This window comes from Chenopodium quinoa, unplaced genomic scaffold (assembly GCF_001683475.1).
Source record: "Chenopodium quinoa cultivar QQ74 unplaced genomic scaffold, ASM168347v1, whole genome shotgun sequence".
Taxonomy (NCBI): domain Eukaryota; kingdom Viridiplantae; phylum Streptophyta; class Magnoliopsida; order Caryophyllales; family Amaranthaceae; genus Chenopodium; species Chenopodium quinoa.
In genome coordinates, this window is record NW_018743863.1 from 1,158,278 (window position 1) to 1,173,136 (window position 14,859).

Here is a 14,859-nt window from a genome sequence, read left to right on the forward strand (position 1 = left end):
TCCGGAACTGGCGTCAAACAACATAATTTGGCGTTAATTACCAATAATTTAAATGCAATTAACAAATACAAATTCTACATATTTAACAAATATAATTAAATTAAACGTAATTTAAGAACTAGAACTAAAATTTATTTATTAACTACAGTTAGTCCAAATTAACAACTACAATTTAACCAAATTTTCAACTTCATTATAACCACATAAAGAACCTCAATTTAACGACATTTACAGAAAATGACTTAAAACTTGGACTGTATATTACGAAAGGAAAAGAACTGAACCTGGCTCCGAACCCACAGGATATCCCCATTCACAATCCTACCCACCATTAGACTGCTATTCCTCGAAACGATGCCGCGAGCGTTCATGATAGTAATATCATCCGCGTGACATTCTACCCTCCTGTCATAGTCATAGTAAATTTGCTGGAATGTTTCATTGATCTTAAGGTCATACTGGGGACCGGGATCGTCGTCAGTTAGGCTCCGAACCCTGAATGAGATCTTTGGAAATAAGTTGTCGGGATTTGGATGCCCAACCCTTGCTTGCTTAGCTACAGCCCCTCGTTTGGCAGCAGGCTGAACAGGACCTGGCATAGCAATGGCAGGTGACAGGACAACCACAACATCAACCTCATCATCTTCTATCCGAACGGGGTCGTCTCCTCGAATGTCAATCACTTGCTGAACAACAACACCTTTACAAGCAAGGCCCTTATTTTCCTCAACATCAACGACTTCCTTGTGCTCCTCAGGAGCAAAATCCTTATACTCCTCAACGGCATCATGCTTCTCCTCACCATTCATTTTCTCGGTTTTCTGGGTTGCCTCAGAAACAACATCTTTAGAAACAACCTTGGGTAGTTTAGGAGGACGTCCTCTTTGTGTCGTTAGGTCAAGTATAGGATCGTCGATGATCGAAGTAACATTTGACTGGCACACTCCACGACGTCTTTTTGGTCCGGGGAACCTCACGCCACATGCTAACTCCTCTAATAGGCTACGACGTTCATCGTCTTCCTTTTCCTCAACGGTGGAGCGGATTTGGAAAGGATCGGACCACGGTGGAGGTTTAGGTTTGAAGGGGTGTAGGAACCCATTTGGATTGAATATCTGTGTGTGGGTGAGACAGATGAACAAGTGCTTTGCCAATTCTGGTTTTCTGATAAGAATACAGTCGTTGTGGGTGTGATATTTATTTAATATGCTCATTTCACCTATTAGACACCTGTATTGGAATACGGTTCGATGTAGATCGGTCGCGATTTGAAAGGGTTTTTTTGCCGGTTTAAACGATTTCATGTGACAAACGGTGCGGTAATTTAATTTTACTTCCGGTTTCCATTTCTTTACTGTTGTATATTTATTTAATATGTTCATTTGACCTATTAGACCCCTACATTAGAATATGGTTTGATGCAGATCGGTCGCGGTTTGAAACGGTTTTTTTTCCAGATTAAACGAATTCATGTGAGAAATGGTGCGGTAATTTAATTTTACTTCCTGTTTCATTTCTTTACTATTGTCATGTTTAGCGCAACATTGTGCAATTTTAGTGCTATATGATATTTAGGACTCGTTTATCATTATGTATTTGCGTTACCAACATTATTTGTCTAGATCAAAAATTTGAGTCGTAACCTTGTGATTAGCTAATTATATAACATTCATTGCTCAAAGTATAATGGTGTACACCCGTCAAGAGCTTCTATTTTAGTAGTCCATCTATCTTGTGTTGACAATAAATTACCGATAATCTTTAAAACATCATTTATTCATGATTTGCCTACCTAAATTCGTCTAACTGTAATAAATTAGGCTAAACTGACAATTGCTCATATTGTTTATCCTAACAAAGAGTTCTTTTAAACTTGTTCAAATGCTGGAATATAGTCTACCACACTATATTAATCTGCCTAATACACTATTAATCTGTCTACTACACTATTAATCTGTTACGCAATTATGATGCAACTGAATACCCTATTATCACACTCCTTTTTTGTAAGTTATTTTGTTTAAAACTACTTACAAAATAAAGGAAACTTGCAAAACACACACACAAAAAAAAAAAAATTATTGCTGACGACGTATAAATTCACCAAACCTATTAAGCTCATGAATTTTAGCTGTTGGTGTTAGGTTGTTGGTATTACATCAATCAACTAGCCAGTAACCACAAGATATTAACCATTGGACAAAAATAAATTTTTAGCAATTCAGAAAAAGGGGAAACAAGTTTCCACAAAAATGCTACAAGTGTAACCATTGGTCAAATAAGTTTCCAACGAAGGGGTAAAAATGGGACCACCCAATACAGATTCAACCCCTAGAACTGAATATTGTGTTGATTAATAAAAGAACAAATCAAAATCAAACCCTCGAAACCCTACCATACCCTCCAAACCCTACACCCTAAACTCTTTAAACCCTAATTGCTAAACCCTTAAATATGATCAAGCGTTGTTGGATCAAATTCTTATGCAACTGTAGTAATGTAACTAATTTTTGGAAATTGTTATCTTCTTTCTATTCCAAATTATACATTTACTAATTGACATGACTTTGCTTAAATAATAGCTTTTCAGTTGATTGAAAACGGATATGTAGTTCGTGAAGTAGCGAACCGTTCATGTATGACTATCTACTTCAGCATCAAAAACCAAAATGTTCCATCAGTATATTTGAAAGTATGAGTGCGGTAAAAGGACGGGTACAAGGTTTCACCATGGGAATTCACCTTAATTTACGTGACACTTTTTTTGACAATGACAAAGCAATGCCAATGACACACATCCTCGTGATTCAAATAATGTTGACAATGACAACTCAATGCCAAAGTGTCTGAGATATTTGAAAGCATGTCAGTGAGTATACCGCATAATGGCATTACAGTGTTGGAGGACGTACTCTACGAAAATGATCATGATGGCACTACAGTGTCGGAGGACGTACTCTACAAAAATGAGCAGTGAACTGTCAAATAAATGGCACTACAAATTTCTATGAGAATGATCATAATGGCACTACAGTGTCGAAGGACGTACTCTACGAAAATGAGTAGTGAACCGTCCAAAAAATGGCTTCGATTCTCGTCAAAAAAATGGCTTCGATTCTCATGACTTGAAGTAGATTAGGAACATAAACCCTAATAACATTCACGGTACTGCCTTGATGTTGTGCAAGTAGCTCGGATGTTCCACAAGATAAAACACTCTCTATGAATAAAGAAATATTATGCCGATGGCTTTGCACTAAACCACCGAGCAAAGAAACACCAAACTATATGGAAAGTGTTGGAATTGTGTGTTTTTAGGGATGATTGAAAATAGTTTTCCTGTCTACCTTGAAGCTCCAAAGAATGTTGTGTAGTCTAGCCATATTAAAACGTGTCAAGCAATATTACCGCACAATTACCTCAGTTGACGGTATAAATAATTTATGGGGTTCAAAGTGGTTTCAATGCTAAGTTATTGAAGGAGCGATCGCTTCGGATATAAGTATTCTCAAGGGCTACAGACTATCAGTGTCAAGTGGTTTCAAAGGTTTGCCTATTAGTGTCAAGGCTTTGAGATGTACTTCAAGTCTCAACAGAATATAATTTACGAAGTAAAACAGAAATTAAAGCAGATTATAAAAAGTTAATATATGCATTAAAAAAACAATCAAGACTGAAGCCATAAAAGAACGCAGTGAAGGCGTAGTCGATAATAGTTATGGCATAACCTAAACAGATTGTTAGGCAATACAGAAAAATAGTTCTGGTGAAAGGCAGCTACAGCTACAGTTACAATTAAACAAAGACACAGAGCTTCAAAGGGAATTTGATCCCTGTTGCATGAATAAGTGGCAACCAGCTAAACTTCATAACAACAAACATTCTACAGTTGCTTTCAAATTTTTTAATAGCCAACAAATGCGTCCATAGAAAAATTGTTACAGTTGGTTATGCAAAACACTACAATAGGTAAACTAAACTTCATAACAACAAACATTCTACACTTGCTTTTAAATTTATTGGGTACTAATGAAGTATAGCTGGTACTAAACCCCTTACAAAAAGAACCACTATAAAAGGAAATGGATGATTGTTGTTCAGGGTGGTAAAAAAACCTGACTAGGAGGACGTTGGCAACTAGTCAAGTTACTAATAACTAATTACTAGAGTTGACCTTGTTCACTAAGTCATAGTATATTAGTATGTTATTGATTTGTAAATCACAACCTTTGTATACTTACGGTGACAATAGAACACTGTTGGAACTATTCAACGACAGTGTGCGGGTTCACTACGTTTTTCTCCCGTACAACTTACATGTATCAATACTAGAGTTGTTTTTAGTGACTAAATCGCAGTCCTTGAATTCGTTCTTTGAATCATTCGTTTGTTGCTTCGACCGATCAGCTCCCTAGTCGTTCTGGATTGTTAAACGACATTACTAATCCAATGTGGCAAGGTCATAGTATACCTTGTCATATGATCAAGGGTACCATACCTTGTCATCTGTACAAGGGTACCACTAAGGCAACTAGGGTACCACCTAAGTAAAGGTGGTACTAAACCCCTTACAAATAGAACCATTGGAAAATGAAATGGATGATTCTTGTTCAGGATGGTACAAAAACCTGCCTATGAGGACATTGGAAACTAGTCAAGTTACTAATAACTAATTACTAGAGTTGACCTCGTTAACTAAGTCATAGTATACTAGTATGTTAATGATTTGTAAATCACAACCTTTGTATGTTACTAATAACCTGTGTAGGAATGCCACAGTCTACTCATATGAGGACAATTTTACCTCACATACTTTTGCATCACTATTATCCTTCGTAATTTAACCCAATCATAATCCCTCAATGATTTTTTAAGCACAAAATGTAAAGGGTGAACTTAAATAATTCACCACCGTAACTGAAGGTGAAAATTTAAACAATACGTACATTGGTACATTTATTTCTCTAAAGGAGGCAAATGGTTTTACTGAATACGTAAGTCAAATGTACCACCGGAAGTCCGAAACATAGTGACTACCTAGGTACAATTTCCAAGACGTTGTGCTTTATTTGACAAGAAAATACACTAGGGAATTGACGCATGAGTTTAAAAGAATTTGAAACGATTTCATCACAAATAAATTCACTTTCTATCCATACTCTGCATCCATTGCCTTCCATTTCTCATCTACATCACCTTCCCCGGTTACAAGCAACTATAATGGATGGAACTTCCGTTGTGAAATACTGTAGCTCACGTCACCAACCCTTACCCCACCCACGATAACCGGTATTGTATTTTCAAAAAAACGAGAGGGGGGTTTCTGAAATAAACCTGAATTTAGTTAAGTATTTCGGGGACGGCAATGCCTTTTATATTGGAATATACCAGCCTGTGCAGTCCATAAGAGCACATCTCCTCCAGTCAATGTGCTGCCAAACTGATGGCATGTTGTTACAAGATGGGAGGCCGATGTCGGGGCACCTTCCTCTTTTAGAGGACTTGGTGGGTTGCTGTGACGAGGGAGCTTGTGTCATGCTGTACTGGCTCATAGACAGGTTCTATTCCTCGCCGTCCCCTCTCACAGTACCACCTGATATAGAGGAAGCAATTGACTTGAATCCCAATCTTTGTACCGACTCCTTAGTTACTTACAGTTTCCCCATGATGTGGCGCACAATATTTTTTACCTCTTTCACGGATTCCCTCCACCTCATGACGGTCGATACTAGTAACACCCACCTGAGTTTCCAGGTTGAAGGTTGTACCTGTAATCCCAGTCTTAACCATCGCTTGCCCATTCTTAAACGGTACAACCGTGTTACCTATAAAGGAGAGCATCTTTCCTCAGCCACCGAAGAGTATGGCGTACTCGCTCGGGGGTCGCACATTTTAATTTGGAATGCCCGAGGGTGCACAAGGCCCTCCTTCACGGAAAACTTTGCAACCCTGCACAATAAATTTAACCCGATGTTGTTCATCATTTTGGAAGCTTGTGTAGGTAAACATGAGGCGAAAAATCTCGTTGTTCGTAGCCTTCTTGGTTATTATGAAGCACAGATATGTGGTCCGCAGTCAATGCCTGGTGGAGTTATGATGTGTTGGCAACAACATATGCTAAGGGCCAATTTCGTCCACATATCGAGCAAGCCGATTAGGGTGGCTGTTGATGCTTTTTTCTAGGTAATTTGTTTTATTTATAATATTGTTTGGAGTGTAAGTTAGTGGAAGTTAAATTATTTAAGTAACTAATTGTTGTTTCCAATTACAGGCTCCACCACCACCACCACCACGACCATCATGGCCTCCGACACAAGTTCAATTTAACAATGACCCATTCAGCTCGGACGAGGAGGCAGAGCCAGGTAGTTACTACTTCAATTATGGTTTGGCTTTCAATGGCTCCATCCACCACCTGGGATTTGGAAAGACCTATGAAGAACCGGGGATCAAACACTTCAAAATGCTTTGTGTCTTTGTTGAACTAGTACTGTAGTTGACTTGCTTTTAATTCTGTTTTAATTGACTTTGCCTTTTATTTCTGTAGAAGTAAAATTTTATTCTGTCCAAGTTGCAATATTGAGGCTTGAAGTACATCTTAAAGCCTTGACTCTAATAATTGGATCAGTTTATTCCGCCTTTGAAACTAATTGCAAGGCCGTTGAGAATTATAATTTCCGAAAAGTTATAACCTTCAATCACTTAGCATTGATACCAATTTCAACACTAGAAATTATTATGATTAACTTCAAAATTGTCATGATTAACTTAGATCTTGACCTAATCAACGTTAACTTAGCATTAGAATATTACTCAACCAACAACAGAATTAGTCAAGCAACTCCGCTTCAGTTGGCTAAAGCAGTCTGTCGTTGATGGTTGAACAAAAATTTAAATCAAGAAAAATTGTCATTATCATCCTTTTCCAGCTCACGAATGGCAGGTTGCACCTCCGGTTTACCTACGACATCAGCAATATGGGGTAAGTGAGCAGGGAAAATCTCACCAGCCTCGTTGACCATCATCAACCTGTCTAAATTATAAAATTTCGGGGTAATATCGTATCGGAGGAGGCCCTAGTGCCTCATAGTGAGATACATAATTGTATCTCACAATGACAAATTTGTAAATAAAATAGACATAGTTATTGAACTTCATTTCTTGTAAAGGGTTCGTTTGTAAAGGGTTCGTGTTGTACTTGAAAAAGTGTTTGGTAAAAAATAAATATTTCATCAAATAAGTTTATAGGGGTCAAACAAGTCTTGACAAACGAAGCCAATTTTATGACGGTTCTCTGCTCACTGTTAACTTACGTACTCCGTCACTGTAGCGCCATTATTATCATTGGCAGAGAAAACTGTACAACAGCAGTTCGAATGACTTGCTTGCAAATATCTCAGACACTTTGGCATTGAGTTATCATTGTCAACAATATTTGAATCACTAGGAAGTGTGTCATTGTCATTGCATTGTCATTGTCAAAAAAGTGTCACTTGAATTAAGGTGAATTACCATGGTGAATCCATGTCCTTTACCACACTCATAGTTTCAAATATCTCATACACCCATTCGTAAATCGTATCTGCAATGTTGGTTATGCAATGCAATTGTGAAGGAATAATAATTCTTCGCCGGAGCATAGAAGAATTCAACAATTCACCTTGTATATATATTCAGGGTTATAAATTTGCGTTTATGAGGTTTATAAATAACTGGCACTAGAATATGATGGTAATTTGAGTCGGATAAAAAAATGTACAAGTATAGTTAAAGTTGGTATTTATTTTTTTAAGAAAATATGTAAGTTAATATGTAACGGTTGTTATTCGATCGTAGCCCGAAACCTTATGTTGAAATTGGAACAGAACCCGAACCGTAAATTCATTGAAACCAATACTCAATCAGAAGAAAAATTTTAAAGGAGAAACTCCCGCAACCATACTCAAGAGTTAAGACCATATTATTGTCGAAAACCCCAACCCCACTTCCGACGTGCGAAAACCTCCATCACTCCCTTGATTGCGTTATCGCAATTAGAGGAGAGAGAAAGGGAGCGGGCTGCGGTGATTTCGAGGGTTTACAGGTGGTTTCGGGGGATGGGGGAGGTGATTTCAAGGGTTTACAGGTGGTTTCGGGTGGGGATGGGATGGTTTTAGGGACGTGGGCTTTGGTTGTGGGTGGTTTCGGGTTTTATGGGTGACGGTTCTGGCACAAGGGTTTGGCTATGGCTGGTTTAGGGGGTGAGGGGAGATAGAGGGGCCGGTTTTGCGGGGTTAGTGCGGTTTTTGGGGTTGGGGCTAGGAAGGCAGTGGTTTAGGGTTGGCTGTGGAGGAAAGGGCCACCGCCAATGGTTGTGGGCTGGTGGCGGCTGGTTTTGTTTTTTTTTTTGTTTTTTGTTAATTGATTTTTTTTTTATTTTTTGGACCAATAACAGCTTGACACGTGTCAAGTGACCTAGAAAATTAGGTCATTGACTTTCGTTGACCGGTTTGGGTATGAAGAATGATAGACCATATCAAAGTTGGGATTATTGAGGAATAATCCAAAGTTGGGATTAATAAAAATAAATTGGTGGAAGTTGGGATTAAAAAATGCTATTACTCCTTTATTAAAATCATTTGTAACAAACAATTTTTCTTATATTATGGATCCTTTAAGCAATGAAAATGTACCACACTAGTGCACTGTGAAAAAATTAAAAGTATATTCCGATCTAGTAGATTAGATAAATCTAACCACGTTAGATGACGACGAGGGAAAGTAACTTACAGCGGTGCTTAGTTCAACTATGAGCGAGTCAACAATTTTCTAATACCGTTACATGATTTTTAATTGGACAATATAAACAACTACTAGATCAATGACTGGAGCATCATAACTTTGATCAACTTGCACAATGTAATCATCCAAAGGAGCAATGAATGGCACAATACGATCATTGCGAGAAGAACAGTAACATTTGGTTTTCGATGCTGAAGTAGATAGTAATACATGAACGATTCACTACTTCAACTACCACATACCCGACTTCAATCAACTAAAAAGCTATTATTTAAGCGAAATAATGTCAATTATTAAATGTATAATTTAGAATATAAGGCGGACTACAATTTCTATAAAGTAGTTACATTACTAGATTTGCATAAAAATTTAATCCTGCAGCGTTTGATCATATGTAAGGGTTTAGCCATTAGGGTTTGAAGGGTTTAGGGTTTAGGGTTTGGAGGGTTTGTAGGGTTTTATTTCCGATTTGTTCAGTACGATGGGGTTGAATCTGTGTTGGCTGGTCCCACTTTTACTCCTTCGTTATTTTAATTTACGTAATGGTTGCACTTGTACCATTTTTGGGGAATCCTTTTTCCCATTTTTCTGAGTCACTAAAAAGTTCTATTTGTGCAAAGGTTGATAGTGTATGGGTAATAGCTAGTTGATTGATGTTACACCAACAACCTAACACCATCAGCTAAAAATCATGAGCTAGTTGATTGAATGTTTAATTACGACTTTCATTATGATCCTTGATGTAATGTTTAATTGGGATTTTCATTATGATCTTTTTTGTTTGAATTTGAACAATGAAAGGTTTAATTTGATTTTTATTATGATCCAGGTTGTATGAATTAGAACGATGATTTGCAAACATCATCGAGGTACTTCCGGGGGTTACACATAACTACCACACCCATATTGATATAATTAGAAATTGGTAAGGTTTCCCAATTCAAAAAAAAAAAATAAAATAAATAAATAAATAAATAAATAAACAATAGTTAAATTGTATAATTAAAATTCTTAATTGAAACGCCATCATTACTTCCCCTCGAGAATTGGAACCATTAATTCCATAGTTTATCACCGTATTCATTTTACTTCCATACTTCGTTCGAAGAGTAAAACACCTGTTCATTCCCCTTCAAAATCGTCTAAAAGACCTCAAAAAAACCACACCAAGTGAATTCTGCTCCAAGGTATGTTCCTATTTCTTAATAGCCGTTTACTGGTTTGGGACTCTTTAATTATGTTTCCTGCTTTTTCTCTGTAATAATGTGTTATTTGTTTTTTATACTTCGTGGTTTTATTGGTAGTTTCCTTTTTGTTGGTTTTTTTGATATCGTTCTGCATTTGGTACCACTTTAGTTACGATTATACAAAATTGATCAAGGCGGTACAAGAATTGGATGATTAAATTGTACCACTTTTCTCACGGTAGTACAGAAACCTATGTTTTGTAACACTTTAGAAACATGGGTTTAACCTTTCAATTTTGTCTTTGGCTGTCAAACAAGCGGAGAAGGAAGGGATTGAATTATTTGTTTTCCCGTTTTGCCCAAATTTGAAACTAATTATTTCGGGTTTATGAATTTTTGAAATTTATGTGGGGGGTTTTTTGTACCACTGTAGTAATGATGCAGCGACATTGTTCAGGGTGGTACATGATATTGATGATGAAATTGTACTACTTTAATCACAGTGGTACAGAAACCCGCTGCTTTGTACCACTTTAGAAACATAGATTTACCCTTTCAATTTTGTCTTTGCCTGTCAAAGAAGTGGAGGGGGAAAGGACTGAAATATTTTTTTTTTCCTTTCTGCCCAATTTTTAAACCATTAATTTCGGGTTTATGATTTTAGTAAATTTATTTGGGCAATTTTTGTACCACTAAAGTCACAATGATATGAAATTGTTCATAGTGGTACAATAAATGGATGAGATTATTGTACCACTTTAGTCATGATGGTATAAAAACCCCCTATTTTGTACCAATTTAGAAACATGGATTTACCCTTTCAATTTTGTCTCTGGTTGTCAAAGAAGCTACCATGGCTGACTGGGACGTGACTGAGGTAAAAGGGCATCTTGAAAAGTTGTACTTAGAGTTGGACGAAATCAATGCAGAGGAGAAGATAAAGATAGAAGAAGTAGCTAAGATTAGAGCATTACATACGGCAAAGCTAGAAGAAGCAAGGGTTTTGTCGGCCCGTTTGCACCAGCTATGGGAACAGCGAATTGCACGCCTTCATAGGGAAATTCACGCAATCCGTTCAATTCCAGGTTGTGCCGGAAATGACACGGCTATTGGAAATGACCAACCTGTTGAGAGGATTATCGAGGAGGATAGGGGTGGTGCTGTGGGTGTTTGTGGTGCTGATGATGGTAATGGTGATGAGGAGATTGAGGACCAGAATCAAGAGGGGAATTCTGATGATGAGGATGAAGATGATGAGGACGACGACGATGAAGATAATGAGGATGACGAAGATCTAGAAGATAAAGATGAAGATGATGAATATGGGGATGAGGATGGGGGTGCAGCTGCTGAAGATGATGAAGAAGATGATTCTGAAACTGGTCATAGAGGGCGCTGGTCTTCTAGCTCTCATGATGGTGGAGGTGAGTATCCCGCTTATGGTGACGACAGCGGCTCAGCCGATTCAGATGCTTACAGCCAGCCTAGTCCTACCAGGTTTTATGATCCTTGGGATTAGCTTGGTTTGTTTATGTTTAGTTATGTAATCTACACAATATGTTTAATTTTAAGGTAAAGGTTAAGTTTAGTGGGTGATTAGGGGGAGTTTGAAGACAATTTTCATGATGTAGGATAATTGGGTGATTTTTTGGTTGTTTTTTTTTTGTGTTAGCGTTTTGTTTGGCGCTTTGGTATTTTAGGAGTATTTGGATCCACAATTTATGTTAATTTTGTTGATTAGATCGTGGAAGATATTACATTGAACGTAAGTAAAGACACAAAGTGTTTTCAGACCCAAGGCTTTGGCAGAATTTTCAAAGATACCTACATATTGAAGATATTACATTGAAAGTGAATTAAGACACTAACTGATTTCAGACCCAAGGCTTTGGCAGAATCTTCAAAGATACCTACCTATTGACACTGGACTACAGTGGTACCTAAGTTGTCTTAGTGGTACCCTAAATTACAAATCACTAAGATTCTAGTGTACTATGACGAATTAGTTGTTAGTAACTTAACTAGTAATAAGTTATTAGTAACTTGACTAGTTAGGTGATGTAAACGTTCTCCTACGACGCAAAACGTTCTCCTACGCCGTAGGTATTTGTACCACCCTGGTTATTAATAATCCATTTCCTTTTTTAGTGGTTAATTCTGTAAGTGTCTTTGAACCACCTCGACTTCAGTGGTACCTAAGTTGTCTTAGTGGTACCCTGGATCAAATAACAAGGCTTACCTAAAACTTAACACGTTTGATTGGTAAAATGGTTTAACATTCTACATTGATTCTAAGACAGAATTGAAGGAATAAGATTTAGTCACTAAGAGAACTCTACTGTTGGTACATGTAGGTGTAACGGTAAAAAAATGGGACTGAACCCGCTCGTTACCGTTGAAAGCTCCCAACAACAGTGCTATACGGTGATCGTAAATATCCGAACGTCCTGAATTACAAATCTTACAAATCACCCAAGTGTACTTTGTAAATATCCGGATGTCCTGAATTACAAATCACCCATGTGTACCATGACGACTTAGTTATTAGAAACTTGACTAGTAATTAGTTATTATTAACTTGACTAGTTGGGTGATGTAAACGTTCTCCTACGCCGCAGGTATTTGTACCACCCTGGTTATTAATAATCCATTTCCTTTTTTAGTGGTTCATTCTGTAAGTGTCTTTGAACCACCTCGACTTCAGTGGTACCTAAGTTGTCTTAGTGGTACCCTGGATCAAATAACAAGGCGTACCTAAAACTTAACACGTTTGATTGGTAAAATGGTTTAACATTCTACATTGATTCTAAGACAGAATTGAAGGAATAAGATTTAGTCACTAAGAGAACTCTACTGTTGGTACATGTAGGTGTAACGGTAAAAAATGGGACTGAACCCGCTAGTTACCGTTGAAAGCTCCCAACAACAGTGCTATACGGTGATCGTAAATATCCGAACGTCCTGAATTACAAATCTTACAAATCACCCAAGTGTACTTTGTAAATATCCGGATGTCCTGAATTACAAATCATTACAAATCACCCATGTGTACCATGATGACTTAGTTATTAGAAACTTGACTAGTAATTAGTTATTATTAACTTGACTAGTTGGGTGATGTAAACGTTCTCCTACGCCGCAGGTATTTGTACCACCCAAGTTATTAATAATCCATTTCCTTTTATAGTGGTTCATTCTCTACGTGGATTTGTACCACCTTGAATACAGTGGTATCTATGTTGTATTAGTGGTACCCTAGATCAAATAACAAGGCGTACCTCAAATTTAACACGTTTTATTGGTAAAATGGTTTAACAACCTACATCGATTCAAAGACGGAATTGAAGGAATAAGATTTAGTCACTAAGAGAACTCTACTGTTGGTACATGTAGGTGTTACTGCATAAAATGGGACTAAACTTGCTCACTGTCGTTGAAAGTTCCCAACAACAGTGCTATATGGTGATTGTAAATATCCAAACGTCCTGAATTACAAATAATTACAAATCACCCAAGTGTATTTCGTAAATATCCGGACGTCTTGAATTACAAATCATTACAAATCACCTAAGTGTACCATGACGACTTAGTTATTAGAAACTCGACTAGTAATTAGTTATTAGTAACTTGCCTAGTTGGGTGATGTAAACGTTCTCCTACGATGCAGGTATTTGTACCACCCTGGTTATTAATAATCCATTTCCTTTTATAGTGGTTCATTCTATAAGCGGATTTGTACCACCTTAAATACAGTGGTATCTATGTTGTCTTAGTGGTACCCTGGATCAAATAACAAGGCGTACCTCAAACTTGACATGTTTGATTGGTAAAATGGTTTAACAACCTACAACAATTCAAAGACATAATTGAAGGAATAAGATTTAGTCACTAAGAGAACTCTACTGTTAATACATGTAGGTGTTACGGCATAAAATGGGACTGAACCCGCTCACTGTCGTTGAAAGTTCCCAACAACAGTGCTATATGGTGATTGTAAATATCCAAACGTCCTGAATTACAAATCATTACAAATCACCCAAGTGTATTTCGTAAATATTCGGACGTCCTGAATTACAAATCATTACAAATCACCTAAGTGTACCATGTCGTTTTAGTTATTAGAAACTCGACTAGTAATTAGTTATTAGTAACTTGACTAGTTGGGTGATGTAAACGTTCTCCTACGATGCAGGTATTTGTACCACCCTGGTTATTAATAATCCATTTCCTTTTATAGTGGTTCATTCTATAAGCGGATTTGTACTACCTTAAATACAGTGGTATCTATGTTGTCTTAGTGGTACCCTGGATTAAATAACAAGGCGTACCTCAAACTTGACACGTTTGATTGGTAAAATGGTTTAACAACCTACAACAATTCAAAGACATAATTGAAGGAATAAGATTTAGTCACTAAGAGAACTCTACTGTTAATACATGTAGGTGTTACGGCATAATATGGGACTGAACCCGCTCACTGTCGTTGAAAGTTCCCAACAACAGTGCTATATGGTGATTGTAAATATCCAAACGTCCTGAATTACAAATCATTACAAATCACCCAAGTGTATTTCGTAAATATCCGGACGTCCTGAATTACAAATCATTACAAATCACCTAAGTGTACCATGACGTTTTAGTTATTAGAAACTCGACTAGTAATTAGTTATTAGTAACTTGACTAGTTGGGTGATGTAAACGTTCTCCTATGATGCAGGTATTTGTACCACCCTGGTTATTAATAATCCATTTCCTTTTATAGTGGTTCATTCTATAAGCGGATTTGTACCACCTTAAATACAGTGGTATCTATGTTGTCTTAGTGGTACCCTGGATCAAATAACAAGGCGTACCTCAAACTTGACATGTTTGATTGGTAAAATGGTTTAAC